A 10,045-nucleotide genomic window follows, 5' to 3' on the forward strand; every position below is an offset into this window, starting at 1 on the left:
TTCTATCAGGTCTTCCTATGTCTCCACCCCCAAATAACTTATATGTTCTTAAGCTTGAAGGGGAGAACTGAGTTCACTACCCATAAAAAGATTTTAGCTCAGAGACTCTGTGCTTAAATACATGGTTAAATCCATGATCCCATCCATCCAGGTACTTTATCCACCAGTGTAGGTGCCATTCTTTCTCATCCTGTGTAATTCTTGTTTGTTTCTCTGTTTTTGGTTTTGGAGACTAGTTCTCCCTATCTCACCTATGCTAAAAGTGCAGCTTGAGCTAACTGTTAATTGGCATGGAAGCTTTGACCACCTCTGTTTCCAACCTGGTCTGGTTTGCCCCTCCTTAGGCAGCCTGGTGTCACCCTTACTCCTAGGTGTGTGTGTGTGTGTGTGTGTGTGTGTGTGTGTGTGTTACCATATTGCTGCCAGCCTTACTAAAGATACCTGGGCTACTTTAGTCCTCCTGCAGCTCAGGACTGCAGAACTCAGGCAATCCATCAGCCTCGGCCTCCCCTAGTAGTAAAGCTTACAAGCATCTGCTACCATGCCTGGCTCTTGTCTGTCTGTATATCCTCCATTGAGGATCTGGCCATGTGCAGGAAGAATTTATTCATTTCTTTGAATAACCGTGTGGTAGAGATGTGCTACACAGGGCTGTGCATCTGCTGTCCCTAACTCTCACTATGTGACTGGCTTACTTCATTCTCTGTTCATGCATGTCGATGCTGATGTCTTTTGTAACAATTCTTATGCAGAAATCATTACTGTTAATATGATGCAGCCTTCTTACACAGCCACCATGTGTCTCTTTGGAAATCTTAACATTTTGATTACTCTGGGATCATTGTATTTCATCATTCACAGCTATGTAACATTACAAGGGGACTATTGGTGTAAGGAGAAAGGCTTTCACCAAAGGGGACAATTTGGGGTCATTGAAAATGCTATACAGCTTCCCTGGCGAGTTACAACTTCATAAAATCTTCCTACTCAGTTCTGGAACCTAGCCCATTGTCTGTCCCTAGTGTTCATTAAAGATAAATATGTATACACACACACACACACATACATGCACGCACATATATACATATATATACATATATGTGTGTGTGTGTGTGTATATACACATATGGAGAGAGAGAAAAAGAAAGAGAGAGAAAGAGATTAATTTAATAGTATGATTTGGAAATTTTTAAGCCACTTTATTTTTCTATGTGGATGGTTAGGATGACTTATTTTTAATTACAATGGTTCTATCAAAGAATAAACCATATGATTTAAAATCTTGCTTTTTAGGGGTCAATATTCATGCCCCCTTTACATGCACTTTCTGTTACTGACGTCAGGGAGGTCTGCTCAGGGTACTGATTTGTAGCCATTGAGCCCTTTGGCAGCCTAGGTACTCACAGAATTATGGCAGATATTGTCATTCCTTCTGTAGACTCAAACACTGGACACTTCAAAATGGCAATACGGGCACCATTATGAAAGTTACTAGACCCATGTCCTCAGTCTTTGATGCTGTATTAATTTCCTCTTCAGTAAGATGAGGGCTATCAAACCACCTAGCACAGTTCTGAAGATAAAATAAGATAAATCCATAAAGCACTTAGCACAGTCTCTGGCATGTAGTAGATGCTATTTAAATGTTAGCTCTTATTATCATTGTCTGATAGGAAGGAAATTGTCTACTCTTCTGGGGCAGGGATTCTGAGATCAAAGGAGCATCACCTAAATTCACTTTTATAAAGGGTTAAGATTTAAAAAAATCATCAGTGTTAAACAAAGATCTGAATATTTTAGGGCAAGGTATATACACACACACACACACACACACACACACACACACACACATATGTCAATGAGTCAGTCAATAAACATTTATTAAGCATCTGCTATGTACCAGACACTCTGCTAAATGCTAAGGCTAAATGCCACAAAGAGGCAAAAGACAGACCAGCTCATAATCTAATGGAGTGAACAGTATGACATGGAAGCTCAAGAAAGCTAATGTGATTCTAGGATATATTAATAGAAGCAGAGTGTTCAGAGTGAAGGAGGGGATAGTTCTGTTGTTCTCTGCGGAGCTCAGACTACATCAGTTTGCGGTGTTCCGTGTTAGGAAGAATATTGAGAAAATGAAAGTATATCCCAAGGCAGGCAAGTAGCAAGATGAGGTAATTGGTAACTGCCACAAGATGATCATTAGAAGGAGATGAGGATGTTTCACTAGAGAAGCGAGGACTTAGAAGTTAAGTCTTCAAATATTTGAAGGGGTGTCATGTGGAAGAGGGACTAATCCTTCTCTTGATATGCTTAGCTTCAGAGGTCAGGGTACAAATAAGTACCCTGAGCAGACCTACCTGATGTCAGCACCAGAACATACATGTGAAGGGGCCATGAATATTGACCCCTGGAAAGCAAGGTTTTAAATAAGATCGTTTAGTCTTTCATAGAGCCATTGTAATTCAAAAGAAGGTCATTCTAACCATCCATGCAGAAAAAAAGAGTGGCTGAAAAAAATTTCCCAGACATGAGGTTGAATTAATCTATTAATACATATAGCTATCTGAAATAAGCAGTGGGGAGAGACAATGGAGTAAGTGAATGGAAGGTGTAGACATGTAGGCCTGGCAGAAGGAAAGAATTCATCCTCATTAAAAGTGGAAGGGGCTACCTAAGGGGGCAGCGTGTATTCCCTCATCCCCAGAGTTCTCCAAGCAGAGGTTGGATAATCACATGGGTGATGTTAGAGAGGGAATTCTTGGTCAGGAATCAATTGGACCAGATGGCCTCTGAGGCCTCTTTCAACTCTTGACTTTCAATGATTTTGTGAATCTACAATCTTTTCTGGCTGATTCCCTAATGCCTACAAACGTGCCCACTTCTCCTCCATTCTCAAAACACCTTTATGTGATCCTCCCATCCTTGCTATAACCTTTACCTCTCCTCCCTTTCAAGGCTAACTTCTTGAGAAGGCTGCCAGCAGTTAGTACCCTCACCTCCTTTTTTTTCCCTTCTAACTCTCTTTAATTCTTTGCCGTCTGGCTTCTGATCTTATTCATCTGAAACTGCTCTCTCCAAAGTTATCATTGATCTCTTAATTATCATATCTAATAATCTTTTTTTACTTCTCATCTTTCTTGACCTGTCTTCAGCTTTTGACACTATGAATCTTCTCGTTAGGTTTTCATGACATTTACATGGTCTTTTCCTGGTTCTTCTCCTACCTATCTGACTGTTTCTTCTCAGTCTCCTTTGCTGCATCTTCACACTTGTTAAGTGTGGGTGTCCTACAAAGATCTGACCTGAGCCCTTTTCTCCTTTATTTTGTCACTTGGTGATTTCATCAGCTCCTATGTGTTCAATTGTCATCTCTATGCAGATGATTCTCAGATCTGTTGATCTAGCCATAATCTACCTCCTGACCACCAGTCTTGCATTTCCAACTGCTTATTAGACGTTTCCAAGTAGTCCCATAAATATGTTCAACTCTACATGTCCAAGGCCGAAATTATTATCTTTCTTGCTCAAACCTACTCCTCTTCTGAACCTATTTATTGTTGTGGAGGGTACCACCATCCTCCCAGTAACCCTGATCAGAAATCTGGGTACCATGCTCAATTCCTTACTCTCTACTCCCCCACCCCAACCCCCCTATCCAACAGAAATGTTCTTTCTGCCTCTTCTCTCCTCTGACACTGCCGCTACTCTGGTTCAGGCCCTCGTCACCTCACACCTGGTCTATCGCAGTAGCCTGCTGGTGGGTCTCCTGCCTCAAGTCTCTCCCCACTCGAATGTATTTTCCACTCAGCTGTCAAATGGATCTTCCTAAAATATACGTTTGAATATGTTATTCCCTATTCGATAAACTCCAATGGCTCCCTGTTACCTCCAGGAAAGCCCAAGCCTCTATTTGGCTTTCAAAGCCCTTCCTAACCTGGCTCCTTCCTACTTTCCAGTTTTCTTACACTTTACTGCTCTCCACGTACTCTGCTGTTCGATGATGCTGGTCTCCTTGCCTTTCCTCTCGCGAGACCCTCCATCTTCCAGCTCTGGATGTTGTGTGTTTTCTCCCCATTAGACTGGGAGCTCCTTGAGAACAGGGACTGGTTTTTACCATTTATTGTGTCCTTAGCACTTGACATTTATTAAGCACTTAATAAATGCTTATTGCTTGACTGAACCTCTTATTTGCTAAATCTGATGGTTTGTACTCAGTATCCGTCCTCACTGATTTATCCACAACATTCATCATTGTTGGTTGCCTCTTCCTCCAGGCTTGTCTTTCAGTTTTTTTAATTTTTTTTTATTAATTTATTTTGATTTATCAACAATCACTTCTGTAAGATTTTTTTGTTTTTTGTTTTTGTATTTTGCTAGGCAATGGGGTTAAGTGACTTGAGCAGGATCACACAGCTAGTGAGTGTTAAGTATCTGAGGCCAGATTTGAACTCAGGTCCTCTTGACTCCAGGGCTGGTGAGCTATCCACTATACCACCTAGCTGCCCTAATAAGCTTTTGAGTTTTAATTTTTTCTCCCCTTCCCTTTCCACCTCCCTCCCCAAGACAGTGTGCAATCTCATACAGGCTACACATATACATTCCTATTAAAGATATTTTCACATTAGTGATGTTGTAAGGAAGAATTAAAACCAATAGGAGGAACCACAAGAAATAGAAAACAAAACAACACAGAAGAAAAAAATAGCAAATAGTATGCTTTGATCTGCATTGAAACTCCATAGTTCTTTCTTTGGATGTGGATAACATTTTCCATCAGGAGAACTTTGGAGATGTCTTAGATTCTTGTGTTGCTGAGAAGGGCTAAGTCTATCAATGTTAGTCATCACACAACATGGTTGTTACTGTGTACGACGTTCTCCTGGTTCTGCTCACTTCACTCAGCATCAGAACATACAAGTCTTTCCAGGTTTTTTTGAAGTCTGCTCATCATTTCTTATAGCACAATAGTATTCCATTACATTCATATACCACAACTTGTTTAGCCATTTCCCAATTGATGGACATTCCCTCAATCTCCAGTTCTTTGCTACCGCAAAAAGAGCTGCTATAAATATTTTTGTACATGTGGGTCCTTTTCCCATTTTTATGACCTCTTTGGGATACAGCCCTAGAAGTGCTATTGCTGAGTCAAAAGATATGCTCACTTTTATAGCCCTTTGGGCATATTTCCAAATTGCTCTCCAAAATGGTTGGATTATTTCACAACTCTACCAACAATGCTTTAGTGTTCCAATTTTCCTACGTCTTCTCCAACATTTATCATTTCCTTTTTTTTTTGTCATATTAGCCAATCTAATAGGTGTGATGTGGTACCTCAGAGTTGTTTTGATTTGCATTTCTCTAATCAGTAGTGATTTAGAGCATTTTTTTTTCATATGACTATAGATGGCTTGAATTTCTTCATCTGAGAACTGCCTGTTCATATCCTTTGACCATTTCTCAATTGGGGAATAACTTGTATTCTTGTAAATTTGACTTAATTCTCTATATATGTGGAAAATGAGGTCCTTATCAGAGACACTGTAAAAATTCCCAATTTTCTACTTTCTTTCTAATCTTGGTTGCATTGGCTTCTTTTGTGCAAAAAAATTTCAATTTAATGTCATCAAAATCATCCTTTTTTGCATTTTGTAATGTTCTCTATCTCCTGTTTGGTCATGAATTCTTCTGTTCTCCATAAATCTGATAGGTGAACTATTTTTTTGCTCTCCCGGTTTTCTTATAGTATCAGCCTTTATATCTAAATTATGAACCTATTTTAACTTTAATTTGGTATATGGTATGAAATTTTGGTCTATGCCTAGTTTCTGCCATACTCTTTTCTAGTTTTCCCAGCAGTTTTTGTCAAAATAATAAGTTCTTATCTCAGAAGCTAGGGTGTTTGGATTTATCAAATAATAGATTACTATAGTCATTGACTACTGTGTCTTGCATACCTAACCTATTCTACTGATTTTTACTACCTTTACTATTCTATTGACACTCTATTTCTTAGCCAGTACCAAGTAGTTTTGATGATTGCTGCTTTATAATACGATTTAAGATCTGGAATTGGATAGGCCACCTTCCCCTGCATTTCTTTTCATTAGTTCCCTTGATATTCTGGACCTTTTATTCTTCCAAATGAATCTCATTATGTTTTTCTAACTCTATAAAATAATTTTTTGGTAGTTAGATTGGTATGGCACTGAATAAGTAAATTAGCTTAGGTAGAATTGTCATTTTTATTATATTAGCTCGGCCTACCCATGAGCAACTGATATTTTTCCAATTATTTAGATCTGACTTTATTTGTGTGGAAAGTGTTTTGTAACTGTGTTCATGTAGTTCCTGGGTTTGTTTCGGGAGGTAGACTCCTAAATATTTTATAATGTCTACAGTAAGTTTAAATGGGATTTCTCTTTCTTTCTCCTGCTGTTGGGCTTTGTGGGGTAATATATAGAAATGCCGATGATTTACGTGGGTTTATTTTATAGCCTGCAACTTTGCTAAAGTTGTTGATTATTTCAAGTGGTTTTTTCCTTGATTCTCTAGGATTCTCTAAGTATATCATCATGTTGTCTGCAAAGAGTGATAGCTTTGTTTCTTCTTTGCCTATTCTGATGCCTTCAGTTTCTCTCCCTTCTCTTATTATTAAAGCTTTCAGCTTTGATAACACGGTTGGTTCTACAGTATACTTGTGCCTTCTTAGTCTACTTTCCTGGTTCATTGTGCTTTCCACCTCTAGGGGTGGTGTTCCTCTCTATGTTTGTCCTGGATCTTGTTGTCCTTTCTCTTTGTCCTTTCGTCCTTGGTGATCTCATCAACTTTCATCTATTCAGTTCTCACCTCAAGGCCAGTCCCTCTAAAATGTATTTTCCGCCCTCAGTCTCTCTTCCGAGTTTTGCCAGTTCGCTGATGTTCATTTTCACCCAGATGCTCCACCGACACCTCAAACTTAACCTGTCCAAAATGGACCTGGCTTTTTTTCCTCCCAAAGATGCCTTTCCCCGCCCCAAACCCCTATTCCTGTTGATGTACTACTGATACTTTTGGTCAGAAAGACCTAGTAACTCTTCTCCCACTTTTACCATCTCGTCAGTCACAATGTCCTATGAATTTTATCTCCATGGCTTCTTTCGCTCCCTCTTCTATTAGCTCTCTTGTTTCTACTCGCTGAAGTGGTAAAGGTGCTATCAGCCTTATCTGGATTTGGGCACCTTGGGACTTGCAGGGCTGACAGGGTTCTCATCACATCTTGCCTAGACCATTGTCACAGCCTCCTAACTTGCCTCCTTGCCTCTGGTCTCTACCTTCTCTAGTCCTTCGTATCCCGTAGCTGTCAAGGTAACATACCAAATGTTCAGTTCTGACTATGATGCTTTCACTCAGCAGTGTTCAGTAGCTTCATGGTGTTCTGTCCCTTAGCCGTTAGCTTTGTACTTGAAGACTCTCACGATCTAGTTCCAGTCTGTTCCAGCCTTGTTCGATTCCCACTATTCCACTTTTATATGCGCTCTACATTTTAGCCAAACCGGCCAAGTAATTTTTTCCTGGATCTGATCTGCCATCTCTAACCTCCATGCATTCTGTGTAGCCTGTACCCACAGCTAGAACACAACTTTGTATCTATCTTTTGGGATCGTATTTCTTTCAAGCCTCAGCTCAAGCAATTCCTTATTTGATCTCTGAGGTGGTAAGTGTTCCCACCCTGCTCAATATTCCTTGGAGCACTTCATGTCCCCCATTATCCTGAATGCTGTGTAATACTTGCAGTCACAAAGCAGGAACTGAAGGGGACCTCAGAGGCAATCCAGTCCAACTTTCTCTTTTCACAGATGAGGGGTCTGAGTCCCAGGACTGTTAAATGACTTGCCCAAATTATACAGGTAGTAACTGACAAGGGAGGGTGTGAACCCCTGCGCTGAGACCTCTGATCTAGTGCTCTTTTGGACTTACTGCCCCTCCCTTGGCCCAGATCCTCTGTCATACTGTATTTCTCTAGCACAGGGGTGGGGAACCTGCTGCCTTAAGGCCACATGTGGCCCTCTAGGTCCTGAAGTGTGGCCCTTGAGTGAATCCAAACTTCACAGAACAAATCCCCTTCATAAAAGCATTTGTTTTGTCAAACTTGGACTTGGTCAAAAGGCCACAGCCAAGGACCTAGAAGGCCATGTGTGGCCTGGAGGTAGCAGGTTGCCCACCCCAGCTCTAGCAGAATGCAAGCTCCCAGAAGGTACCAAGCTCCACTGCTGTCTTGGAGCCTGGGGGCTCCTACTGTACCCTGTGGGCTCTTAGTAAAGGTTAGGGTCGGTCTCTTGCTTTGCTTCATTTCCCCTCTCCAGTTCCTCAGAGCACAATAGCGTGCCCTGCAGAGCCAAGGAGGAGAAAAGCCCTCCTCCCTCTTCACCCCATCCATCATGTTTCTTGGGGCAAACCACTCCATCAAATATTGGTTCCATTCAGGGGATATTTGGCTGTCCCTGTATGGTTCAGGTTCAGTGGCTGTAGAATGTACACAGCTGTAGCTCTGGTCCGAACTGGTTCATGAGGTGTTTTTTGAAAAAACCTTCCCTCGGGTTCACTGTTCAGTTAAAAAAGAAAAGAATGTTTCAGCAAATTAGTGTGGTTTGTTTCCAGTTATTGGTTTACAATTTGATTCAGTTAGCCTCTGATTTGAGCTGAATTTCTCTTGGTTCAGGAGAAGCATTGTTCGTCTGTCAGGCAGCAGCCTCCATGACTCTTGTGCATGAAGCTTGAGCCTCCCTCAGAGCAGCGGCAGCTGGGGAACTTCCCAGAGGACACAAGGACACACACGCTGCTTGGCCTCACTCAATCTCCCTGACCTCATTCCTGAATGGGGCTCAGAGCTGGGATAATTGGGCTTCAGTGGGGGACCACAGCCCAGCAGCACGAATGATGCAGGAAGAAGAAACTAGTAGTCCACCTCCCCTGGCCCTCATTCCCTGTCCACAGACCTGTGGGGGCTGACAATCAGGTTCAGCCATTCTTGTTGGAATCTGAGATGAGTGAACAAACAAATAAATTGACTCATGTGTTTTGAGGCGCTACTGGGTTCATAAGATCATGGATTTGGACTTGAAAGGCAGTCAGACATTCTGATTTTACAGATGAGGAAACTGAGGCTGAGAGGGGGATTAAGTGACTTGGCCAGAGTCATGCAGTTAGTAGGCATCTGAGGCAGGATTATAACTCGGGTCTTCCTGACTCCAAGTCTAGCGCTCTCTCCATTGTGCTGCCTAAGCTACCTCATAATCAAGGCAAGGTAGTATGAGACGTGATAGCAAGTCCTAACTAACAGAGACTTTAGGCACTGTTAGGTAATTCAGCAAACGTTAAGTTCTAGGCACTGGGGATACAAAGATGAAGGAGGATAGTGTTTACCCTTAAGGAGCTTATAGTCTAGCAAGGAGTGTATACAAATATACCTATGTGTTTGATTATGATAGTAGCAGAGGGAAGGTGTAGACAGAATAGCAAAGATTCTTTGTTGTTATCGTTGCTCAGTTGTTTCAGTCATGTCCAAGTCTTTGTGATCCCATTTGAGATTTTCTTGGCACAGATATTGGAGTGGTTTCTCATTTCCTCCTCCAGCTCATCTGACAGATGAGGAAACTGAAGCACACAGGACTTCCTCAGGGTCACACAGTGTCTGGGGTCAGATTTGAGCTCAGGAAGATGAGTCTTCCTAACTCCCAAGTCAAGCTCTCTATCCACTGCGTCACCAGTAGAGATTCTAGATTATCCCCATGAAGTCTTATAAATAATGACATTGAGACCCAGAGTATTTTGCACAATTGCTCTAAAGTCTCTCTTCTATATAGCAGTAGACAGGCTTCCTAGTCCAGGGCTCTTTTCATTATAGTGATCAATCTTTATTAGTAGTCAAGGACCACTGGAAATTAGGATTCAGTTAGTAAATTTCTGTCATCCATTTCCCTTCACATACTCTATTCTAGACAAATTGAGCTCTCTTTCCTACCTCCTCTGTATTCATGCAAGGTGTTCCCATACCTGGAAC

Source organism: Phascolarctos cinereus, unplaced genomic scaffold (assembly GCF_003287225.1).
Source record: "Phascolarctos cinereus isolate Bilbo 61053 unplaced genomic scaffold, phaCin_HiC Scaffold_2;HRSCAF=192, whole genome shotgun sequence".
NCBI lineage: Eukaryota > Metazoa > Chordata > Mammalia > Diprotodontia > Phascolarctidae > Phascolarctos > Phascolarctos cinereus.